We start from the raw sequence: 11,888 nt of genomic DNA on the forward strand, positions 1-11,888 counted from the left end.
ACACTTTGTTGCAGGAGAGGTTTGAATGTATTGCTGCCGCAACACTTCGTTGCAGGAGAGATTTGAATCGGTTTGAATGTATTGCTGCCACAACAGTTTTTTGCTCAAGTGTGTTGATTAATCTGTCACCTAAGAATTCTGATAAATTTTAAAATGTACCGAATGTGAGGCAATCTTTAGTTTTAAATTAATTATTTCCAATTTTATTGTGCCTATTGAGGGCAGTCTTTCACAATAAATGACTTCTTTCTTCGTTCAAGTTTTTAAGTAATGATGTTGCTACGCCGCCATTTAAAACAAGAGCTCCTGAATCGTGTTGTTTGGCCCTTAACATTCAAGATCAACATTTAAGTTCAAGTCTGACGTCATTGTTATGACGTTGCACTAGCACATGCACATGCCTACCTTTTACGCTACGTGCCCGACCCTGTGGCCGAGTGGTTAGCACATCGCGCTGCGACGCCAACCCGGGTTCGAATCCCGGTCGGGCTTGTTTGTTTGTGAATGTCCATTCATCAATTTCATCATTTCATCACTCATCCCTAGGGTGACCAGACATACTCTTTTTAAGAGTATTATACTCTTTTAGAGGTTCATATACTCTATACTCTTTTCAATTTGCAAAAATCCCCAAATATACTCTTTTCCTTGTTATTTAATTTCATTCATTACTTTACGCGTAAAAATGCCTTAAAATCCACAGAACGGAAAACGTCAAGATGTCAACAAACTGAAGTATTTACTCCTTGACTCAAGAATTTCCTATGAACAATTTCAAGTGTCATTTTCATATTCTATCAACAAGCAAAACATATTTCAAATTCATTGGAATTTAATGATAATGATTAGGGCTGAGCCGATACCACTTTGAACCGATACCGATGCCGATACTCTTACCGATTCCCACCGATACAAATACAGATACTTGAAAATTGAAATAATTAAAATTTGTTCAAAATATTGATCAATATTGGTGTGTAAATATTTTCCTACAATTATATGCATCAACATACTAAGAAATTTGCTTTAGAATATTCAAGAATTGCATCAGAATATTAAAATAGATATTATGTAGTCACAAAATATAGTTTTTTGTGCAAAATTAGTGTAAAGTAAAAAGGAAGTTTTAATTTTGCATAATTTCCAGGATAATTAGACTGTCAAGAAGTGGCGCGGGATTTTTGCGGACCCCGTGAAAGAGCAAAATGCATGCGCACCTTCAACCTATAGACTATACTCTTTTTGGTCAACAAATATCTGGTCACCCTACTCATCCCCATCTTGGCAAATTAGCCAAGAGGCACAAAACGCGAAGTAAAATAAACTAAATCAATCAAATCTTTTACGCTACGTATTAGAAGAAGACAAGGAAAAAGTGTTGTGGTACTAATTCCAACCTGATAGCAGCATGTTGTCATTGCGTACTGTCAGGAGGTGCTATTCCGGCTTCCCGCGCTACGGCGGCACGTGAAGGTCTTCTGCTAGAGTGACGTCAAAAAGGGGATCCCTCAGCTGCGGGCCGCTTAATAACATGTAAAATCATACAAGTTTATCGCCTCATGGAGGCGATTATAACTCTTGGGAAGCAATGTTTATAACATGTAGCTCTTCTTCACTGCTTTCCCGTACCTTCTCAAGTTAACTGAGGATGGCAAACGAACAAATTCATGCTGAATTCAGCAAAAAGGGAATCAATGTCTTTGGTTCTTTAACACTATTTGTCTACACTTCTACACGCAACAATAAAGTTGGTTGGTTGTTTGATTGGTTGATTTGGTGTTTTAAGTCTACTTTATGCACAGTAAGGCTAATCGGGACTGGACCTACAGTTTAAAGTGCAATCCGAACCAGCGTGTGCCTTCACCGGGTATCGACCCCGGGACCCCTTGATTACGAGACACAGCAATGAAGTTAAAAATAGAGAACACCCGAAAAATCGTAAAGTGAAACAATTTGAAATGCCTGTGTGTGCTAGAGGGGGTGGGAGTAGAGTCTCGTGCGCATATTTTCATGCAAATAGTTTACTAACTTAATTAATTATAGCGTGGACATAACTGCAACAGGATCGAGAGAGTAAGATTGAACGGAAAGGATGAAGTAAGTCCCTCTACATGACAGCATAACGCTTTAGGAAGCCAGAGGCCCCAGTTTGAACCATATTAAGGCATATAGCAATGCTTGTCTCATTCTCCACTCATTAGTTCATCATTCATCCTCATAGTAGCGATCAACCCAGTAGAAATTCGTATTTAAATGAACGACACATACATACATATTGATTTATTATTATTTCGTTTTTCTGCTACTTCTGGCTAATCGCGAAGATGCGGATGAATCGTGATAAGATGAGGCGGATGAAGGGACAATCATAAAGATGTAAGGACAACACAATACGAGCTCCACCAAGGATTATAATGGCCCCGAGTCCAGACGCCAGAGCCTCGCTAGTCACTAGTATGTAAAATGCAGTGGTATGAGTCCTGTCGAGTTGCATCCATGGGAAGCTCCAAAATTTCGGTGTTGTGTGCGTGTGAATAAAACTATTATTAGTATGAAGTTACAGTTACGCAATAATAAACGTCTAAGCCGTATGAATGCAAATATTGCCATCAGTTTCAATAATACGAATGTCTATAACAGTATCCTTCTTATTTAATTTTTATTTAACACGTATAGTTTTTTATATATACGGAAGAAACATGCATCAAATTATGTCAATATATTGTACATATATTCAGGTAGTGTTGTATTTTAAAAATTTCCAGCAGTAGAATTTCAGCAACTTCTTTGCAGGGGCGACTTATTGTTGACAAAAATTAATTGAAGTTACCGCTGCATAACATAATAAGTACGAGTATATTGCAAAATCATAGACAAAATGCAGTGGGTGGAGGATGTCTATGCAATTTATCCTAGTGGGGGAATTTTCTTTAAGAGGATTTTCTTAACTATAGAGATAGCATTCCAAAACCTTTCCCTCTTTGAGCACTGCTGCCTCTCCTGTGAAAACATCTTGCGGGCGTCCTTGTCAAATTGCGTCATTACGAGGCAAATATTTTTTTCTTATTTTTGGGTTGCTTTCCTGTAACTTTTACCTAATTGGAAGGTGAAGATGAGTAATGAATAGATGAAATAGAGGGACACAATGTCCAGGCGGGACTCGAGCCTTAAACCTTCGCTGGGTAGCGAGATCGTTACTGAACCAATTAACGATCTCATCTATTTCTATTATGAGGGCCTCCCGGATGGCGTAGTGGTGGCGTCATCGCCTTATAATCGAGGGATCCCGGGTTCGGTAGCCGGTGGAGGCATGTAGTGGTTCGGATCCCACTTTAAACTGTAGATACAATTAGCCTCAATGTACATAAACTCAGGGACGTAGCTAGGTTGATCAGTTTGGGGGGGCCCAAACGTAAGATTTTTTCTATCAAACTATTATAAATTAACAAACTATTTATACACCATATACGCATTTTCTGTATACATACATTATATATGTATGTGTGTGTGTGTGTGTGTATATTTATATATATATATATATATATATAGTCTTGGAAAGAAAAGGATCAAGGGCCTCCTCGGTGGCGCATGGTAGCTTCGTCGCCTTGTAATCAAGGGGTTCCGGGTTCGATACCCGGTGGATGCTCATAGTGGTTCGGATCCCACTTTACACTGTAGAACCAGTCCCGATTAGCCTTATAGCCTTACTGTGTATAAAGTGGACTTAAAACACCAATTCAATAAATCAATAGGAAAGGAACATCATTTTCTTCTGTAGCCCCCAACAGTCTACGGATATACTCTCGCGAAATACCCAGCCATTATTCTGGAAACTAAATGCAGAAGAACTCATTAGCTTAATGTCTTATAGACCAAGAACAATGTTATTAGTCTTTAGATTTGTAAATTTGCTGGAAAACATTGAGAAGTAGATAAAACCCTTTTCCGTGGTTTTAGATATAAAGTGCTGGAACCAGGTTTACAAGTATTGGCAACAGTGCAAATATGAAATGTGTGCGTAATGAGTTCAAGATAGGCATCTCATGCATACAGTTCATACCGGAATCGAATCCGGTATCTCTTAGTTCAAGGGCCGCCCGAGTCTTCTATGGCATATGATTGTTTACTTGGGAAATGATGACGATAAGAAATTATATGCACACGTCTAATTTCTTAAAATTAATCTTATTTGTGTGTGGAAAACTGAATATATGATGGCACTGGATAAAACAAAGTTCCCACACGCTCAAATAATTACGTTCTCGTCTTTGGTTCGGCAGGTTCAACAACCTGCCCGGGTTCGATTCCCGATGGAGGCACATAGTTGTTCGGATCTCACTTTAAACTGTAGGTCCACTCCCGATTGTTCTTACTGTGCATGAAGTGGACTTAAAACACCAGTTCAATTAATCAATCATTCGAAAGGTTCAAGGTTCGATCCCTGGTGGTCAGGCCGGCAGCCGCCATCTAAAGGCGAAAAAGTTGGGGGAGGAGTAAATGCGCTGAAGATGAATTTCTTGGTATATTGCAACTTACCATATACAAGATGTTTAATCCTGTTAATGAAGTAAATTTAATTACTACTACACATTATTAAAATCAGATATTTGTAGGATTACGGAAAAGGACTGCAGCACCCGAGCCCCTTCCCTGGGAATGTGCCTGCTTGTATTAGTTCCAAAATTTCTGTGTTGTTCCAACATCGTGAGGACAATTTGGGAAGTACTTGAAAGCGATATGGAAGCAAATTCTGCTCTCGAAAGTATGGGACTCGATGTGATGACCACGCGCAACCGAATGAAAGAACTCTTCGCAGGCCTTGTCCCTCAATATTAATTGTACTGACTAATTGTATGTTTTTCTCGGCCTCCTCAATGACGCAGTGGTAGCGTCGCCGCCTTGCAATCAAGGGGTCCCGAGTTCGATACCCGGTGGAGGCACATAGTGGTTCGGATCCCCGATTAGCCTTACTGTGCATACAACGGACTTAAGACACGAACTCGATAATTGGAAGGTTTTTAGAAGAACTAAACATGGCTTTTATGCATTGTACAACTTTGCTTCTTTTCACCCTACTTTTACAGTTTTTCTTCCTAAGAATTCCACTGAGTATAATACGCTACGAAACCAGAGGTCCAAGGTTCGGACTTTGGACAGGTATGGTTGTATCATGTCTGTCCCATCGCCATTCCTTCGGCTCATCATTCATCCTCATCGTCGCATTTAACCCAAGAGGTAGAAAAGCGGCGTAATATAGAAATATATAAATGATTGATTTGGTTTATTTTACTTCGATTTTCTGACACTTTTTGGCTAATCGTGAAGATGAAGATAACAATGAGTGATGTGAAATTGATGAGAGGACCATCATAAAGAACACACACGCGAAGTTCGGGATTCGAACCCAGGACACCTGGCATCGTAGTACACCTTGTTAACCACTGCATAACAAATAGAAACAGAAAATGCTTGATAAGTTATCTGCTTCTCCATAACTCATGATTATATTATAAGTATTATTCGCTGTTTGACTAGTATTTAATTATATTTGTATGTCTAGCCAACCTTGCCACCTAAGCAGCAGCAGCTTCCGCATTTGCAGGTGGAGGCTAAATGAAGAAAAATTACAGAAAGTCAGAAATATATATACAAATTTTGTAACATAATACTTATACAGCATTCAGAGAGCTGTAAAACAATTACTATATACCTAGTTTCCTTCCTTAATTGAAACGTGGTTTATTCTTCATTATACATGAGATCAACCACCCTGGGAGTCGAACCCAGGATCTTGTGTGGTACTCAGAATCTCTTTTAGAATGCCAATATGTTAGATATTTGGTCGATCAGTTGATCCTGATCCATTGTTTCCAGAGGAAGACAATCTGGCAGCTTCTCATTCGACATTTTACTCGCGATGTAGGAAAACGAGATAACAAATACTTCGTGATGATATCTTCTCGAGTTTACAGAAGTTTACACCGCTCGGACAACAAATCCTACTTCAAACTCTCTGACAGATATCAAATGTCCAACAAATCAACAGATGAACCGACCGCTTCGATGTTTCTCCGAATTTTCAGAAAGTGGCCTTTCCCTCCTTGCAGGACAGGTCATTAGCAGGAGGGTTGAGTGCATGTGAGAAGAACCGCTATGTCATTTATTCCAGCGCCGAAAAAGGGACAAGCAATAGAATTCTGGTCTTGGAATTTGAAACGCATGGGGATATCTTTTCTGAACCATAAAATAATTAGCGCAGAAAGTTCTAGCCACCCGTAGCTAAATCTTCCTGTTTGTGTCGTCCTTTCGGCGCACATGGAGCCAGTGCAGGGCCAGATGAAGATTAAGTGCGGGTTGGGGGGGGGGGGGGAATCCTGGATCTGGTGTGCAGCAGGGAGGAAAAGTGCATTTTCAACAGGTTTCAGACTTCCCTGACCGGGGCGGACCACAAAACCATTAACTGCATCCCCTCTCAATACATCTGTTCGTGTTCAACAAGCAAGAAACAGGGAAATAAGAAAGAAATGCCTTGCTTTGTTTCGTGCTACTGAAAATTGAAGAAGTGTTTCAAACTGCAACCAAAATTTACTGAAGAATTATTTTGCAATATTTGTCATCAAAGTAAAATTCCCAGCAAATACAGAACAGTTTCCCGGGGCCACGTAGACGTTTGCCGGGGCCAGTGCCCCCGCGTGCCCCCCTCTAACGACGTCCCTGCATAAACTGGACTTAAAACGCCAATTCAATCAATCTGTTTTATTATTTCACGTCGCTTTTTGACATATAGAGCAAACTAGGGCAATGAAATGAAAATGAAAGATGAAATAGATAAGACACAATGATACACACCCATGCCTCAACCAAGATTCGCTTCTGAGTTCATAGAGCCTTACGCTAGCCATTCCTCCAGGTAAGGGATATACGACAGACGATTTGACGTACACCGAGGGGGTTCATACCTGCAGTTAGGAACATTCAAATGGAAAGTAATTGCTTCCAGTTTCCGAAAGCGACATGACTTTCATTGTTCGGTATAAGCCAACTTCGAGGAACAGTTTCTTCCAGATGTCAGAAAAATCTGCAGGTCCAGTAGTAGCGATCCGGTATTCGTTTACAGAAGTGCTTGTGCTGTTTGTCTTGAATATTAAAGTGAGTAATTTTAGGTCGTATTACGTGTATTCGGTGTCTGCACCATGAATAAGCGTGCCAAAGGTAAACATTCTTGTGCTGTTGCAGAGTGTACCAATTGGGGCTTTAAGGAATCTGGCACCACATCTATTTCTATTTTGAGGGCCTCCCCGATGGCGTAGTGATGGCATCATCGCCTTATAATCGAGGGATTCCGGTTCGGTACCCGGTGGAGGCACGTAGTGGTTCGGATATGGAAAAAGTTATTCAATTTGAGATTGTGTTTGCATCCTTCCATGGGTCAACTGTTTCCAAGCGACATAAAGTTATGGACACTCTAAAGACAGTACTTCAGTCAAAATTTCCTGAAGTTAACGAAAATATTATTTCCCTGTATGTCAGAACAAGAACTTTTATTAGAATTCGACATTTGAATAAACTAATGAAACTCAAGTCCATGGAAGCAAGTGCAGCGAGAAAAAGACGACAGTGGTTAGCATCGTCTTCAAAATCATAAGTCTCCAGGAAGGGTAAGTTGTAATGAATTTTTATGCTTACTGATATTTATTTCCGCCTCGGCCTCCACCGTATAGTGATTAACAAATCATATTGCTAAACCAAGGCAGAGGCCAGGCCTATTGTTCATGTATTTGTTATTTGACGTCGCTTTTTTACCACTTTTGGTTAATCGCGGCAATGAGTGTTGATCACATAAAATTGATGAAAGGGCAGGCACAAAGAACATCAATGCCCACGACGTGACTCCAAGTCGGGAACTTCAGTGATGGGATTCAAAGTCGAACACGCAGTTGACCAGATTCGCCATCGAGCTGGCACGAGTTTCCTTGAATTTATTAAGGGATTACGCTTTCCCACGACATTGCATTTTATCCATTTATTATTTATTTATTAATTTCTAAAAGACATATTTTGATGTTACGGTTTTTCAAACACAAATCAGTTTAGGTAGTATATTTCTGCAATTTTACCATAGTGTAAACTTTAATGTAAGTGAAAGCATGTTTGCATCACTAGTTAAAGATTTTCACATCTACAAAAAAAATATCCAAAACCCATTTCCACCTCACTCAAGGATTATGTTAATTCAATTCAAATTGTACGCGGGTTCAGTGCCATGAATCTAACCTTTACTGAACAGAATTAGATTGGTTCATAGAATGTATCGCCGAAAATCAATTTCGCTGATATCCCGTTGTCGTTGTTCTATTTTCATTAGATACGAGCTCCAATTACCATTTTAATCCTTCGTTTTAAAAGTTATTGAAACACAAAAATAGTTATTGGGGGTCATTTTAAAGATGTTTTTTTTTACTTCATTACTGTCTTCATTTGATTTTTTGATTTTCTAAGAATTTCGGCGGACTGCAGCCCCTTAAGCCCCCCCCCCTCTGCGTACACCAGTGCTTGCCACACTCATCTAGCCCATCAAATTTATCATTTCATCATTCATTTTTATTGTTGCGGTTACCCTAAAAACGTAGAAAAGCGACGTCATATAACAACAGCGACAGCGACATCCTATGTATACTACATATATAAATTATAATGAACAAATTATTAATAACAAACATCTGTGAAAATTTGAAGGTATGAAGGTTAATAAGTATTGGTGTGGTAGCGAAATATTTAATACGTAAAATTGTATTTATTTACCCATACGTAACTTCAGATTTCAATGTAGGGGCGATATAAGAGGACAGTCGTGATTACTTTTTGTTTGATTTGTATAACGCCATTTATTGTAATTGCGTGCTGTAAACTTCTTCATATTATTGCCTAGGTCTTATTCCTTGCGTTTTGCTTATTATTCTGCTGCAAATGGTTAATAGAACCAAGATATGGACAATTAAAAATGAAAATATTTCCCGTAAGCTTCCATTGCTACGCGAGCCACGCCCCTTGACAGATCCCCTTGGTCACGTCAGAGCTCGTTGCGGCTTCTGGCCAATGGGAGAGCTCCGTGTCTCGGAATGCTCTTCCTAAAATACTTCTATATTCCTTGGCGTACTGTATCTGTCTCGTTCACCCAGTTCCGAACGCTGCTCTGTCGACAAGTATATTTTACGCATGCGCGAAGTTACGTGCCGAGGCAGCGAGCGCCCTCTATTCGCGATTAAAATTAACCGATATGCCATCTGGTGGGATTTTCAGGAAGTGCTCTAAGTAGGATACGTTATGTTGAAGTCTTTTAAAGCATGGGGAATATGCGAGAGAGCAACGTCTACTGTTCAGTTTTTTTTTGTTGTTGCTCTAAATCGTTTTATTGGTCAGAACAAATTAAAAGTTTTCATGTGTTTCCACCCTGTGAAATCAACAAAATGAAATTTGTTAATAAATCAGGGAAAACGTAATGGACAGAAGATTGGTATGGGGGATATAACACTGTAATCCGGCAAGGAAATTACGAAGAATGCACGAGTCTGCTTATTTTATTTTTCGAGAGATAAATATATATTACCATGAAAGTAAAGTTTTAAAATGTACTTTATAAATAAAGCTTTTTTTTCGAAAAATAATGAAGCGTCTTACCCAATGCGTCCATGTATTACCGGTATTACGTATGTGTGAAATTTGGAACAGGTGCAAGTCGATTAAGAGAGAAGATGAAAATAGTTTGAGAATGAATTAATGTCAAATGTAACCAGAAAAAAAAGTGGACATCCTAATGTTACTGTTTCATTCAGTACGATGTCTTTTTTCAGTGAGTATAGCCTGGTCATGAAATCGTGAATATTATTATTAAACCAGCCTTTCTCTTTCGAGAAAGAACTGCAACGATATGTTCGCAATTTTCTGCTGGTACAGGTCAATTTCAATTCCTTTATTTTCAAATAATTTCCGAGAACCCCAGTTACAACATGACGTGCAGATGATACAGCACTGCTTTGGACAACCAGTGCGTATACATAGTTTCGTCTGCATTTTCCGTGTTATTTTTGCCTATCATAATTAAATGCTTCGTTCTCAGTACAGCTTCACGTTTGTTAGAGTACCTGAAATTCACATCGCATTCGCAATATTTAAAAATAATGCGTAATTTAAACGTTTTCTACCATACCAGTCATGACAACGCTCTGCTATTTTGTACTACTGCTGAATGTAAACAAAGATTCATCCTACTTAGAGCGGCCATATTGGAAGCGACACTAGCGCTCAGGTGGTAATTTTAATCGCGAATTGAGAAGGCTGCGCAACTTGATACGTAACCATCAGTGACTTATTTGGCGCGTGGCATATTTCACTCTCGTATGTGAAGAGAAGAGTGAAGCTGTGGCGGGATGATATTTATATAATGTATATCAACCGTTACAGTATGAAATATCTCTCAGGATACTATTTACATTCTAATAACAGAAAAATAAAGTGTTAATAAACAGTCCAAGACTTGACTTCCGGAATCACATTGCGATGTTTCTTCTTGTGTTACGCACGCATGCTTTTTATTTATTCATTTTATTTTACTTTTATTCCAAATTAATGCCATTTCGTGACTGCAAATCACTCCACAAATATAACTGTTTCCATCAATTCACGTACCGCCTTTCAAGACAAACAAATCTATATAATATATTCCAAAAACTAACAAAGCCGCATTACTTTCATAAGAAAATTAGCACCGACATTGATCGCACTGCCATCTATGTTTCTCATCCGTCTGGGGAACCAGTTTCTTGGGTCGTTTTCCACACTTCGTTATTCAGTGTTAAGTGGGGGATAAGACGTTAAGTGGAGATGGCGCAATCGGCCCTCAAGGCGCTGTAGCTAAACCGGCAGTTTTTCCACGCCATCGATAATTGAATTGTATGATCGATTATTTTCTTGTTTATGGAGAAATCCGTAGTAGGAGAAATCCAGTCACAGATGCTACAGTGCCTGTACAGACGCTGTGCATGAACATCAAACCTTTGGGCAGCCTACTTTGCAATTTAGAATAGATCTTTAATGATGTTTTAGGGATTTTTTCTTCTTTTAAAGTATAATCTACTTTTCCCGAAAGGCATATTATATGTTTACAGTAGAGGACATTTTGTGAAACACTCACTCTAGCGTAGATCTGGGTAACATTATCGTATGGGTAAAACAGATTCCTTCAAATTTCCTTCAAATTTACAGGAGAAAGTACTTACGGAAATCATTTTCTTGAGCATTTTGGAAGTTCCTGAATGTAGATTTGATCCATTTTAATGTGAATGCGTGTTGTTTTCTGCGAAAATCTCTGTCCGACACGCTGTTTCTGCTCACGCCATTTGCTTTTTGCATGAGAGTGCAATGTTCCGTGTGTTAAGACGATGCAACCCCGTAGCCAGTGTTTCAGCCTCGCCGTGTTTTCACTAGAACCACCTGTCGAGTTCGGAACAAGCCATTTTTCCCGAATGGGTGTCACTTATCGCACAACATTGTAGCAACATTGTGTTCCGACGTCACAGGAGAGAGCTGTTTTTACAATTTTTCTTTGTATTTATGCTAATGTAACCTAACCTAACAGGCCTAACCTAACCACGTAGGCATTCGCGTCTGACGTCAATATTCAAGGTTGCAAGGAAGAGAATTAACGAATTACGAAAGAAAGATGGTTCCGACCCGAATGGGGGTCACTTATCGCACAACACTGTAGCAACATTGTGTTCTGATGTAACAGGAAAGATCTTTTTCATGTTAGGCAATACAAGCTAACACGTCTCTTAGCGAAAATAATAATTTCTCTTTGTATCTATGCTAATGGAACCTAACATAACATG

This window comes from Lepisma saccharinum, chromosome 29 (assembly GCF_977018435.1).
Source record: "Lepisma saccharinum chromosome 29, izLepSacc3.1, whole genome shotgun sequence".
NCBI classification, from domain to species: domain Eukaryota; kingdom Metazoa; phylum Arthropoda; class Insecta; order Zygentoma; family Lepismatidae; genus Lepisma; species Lepisma saccharinum.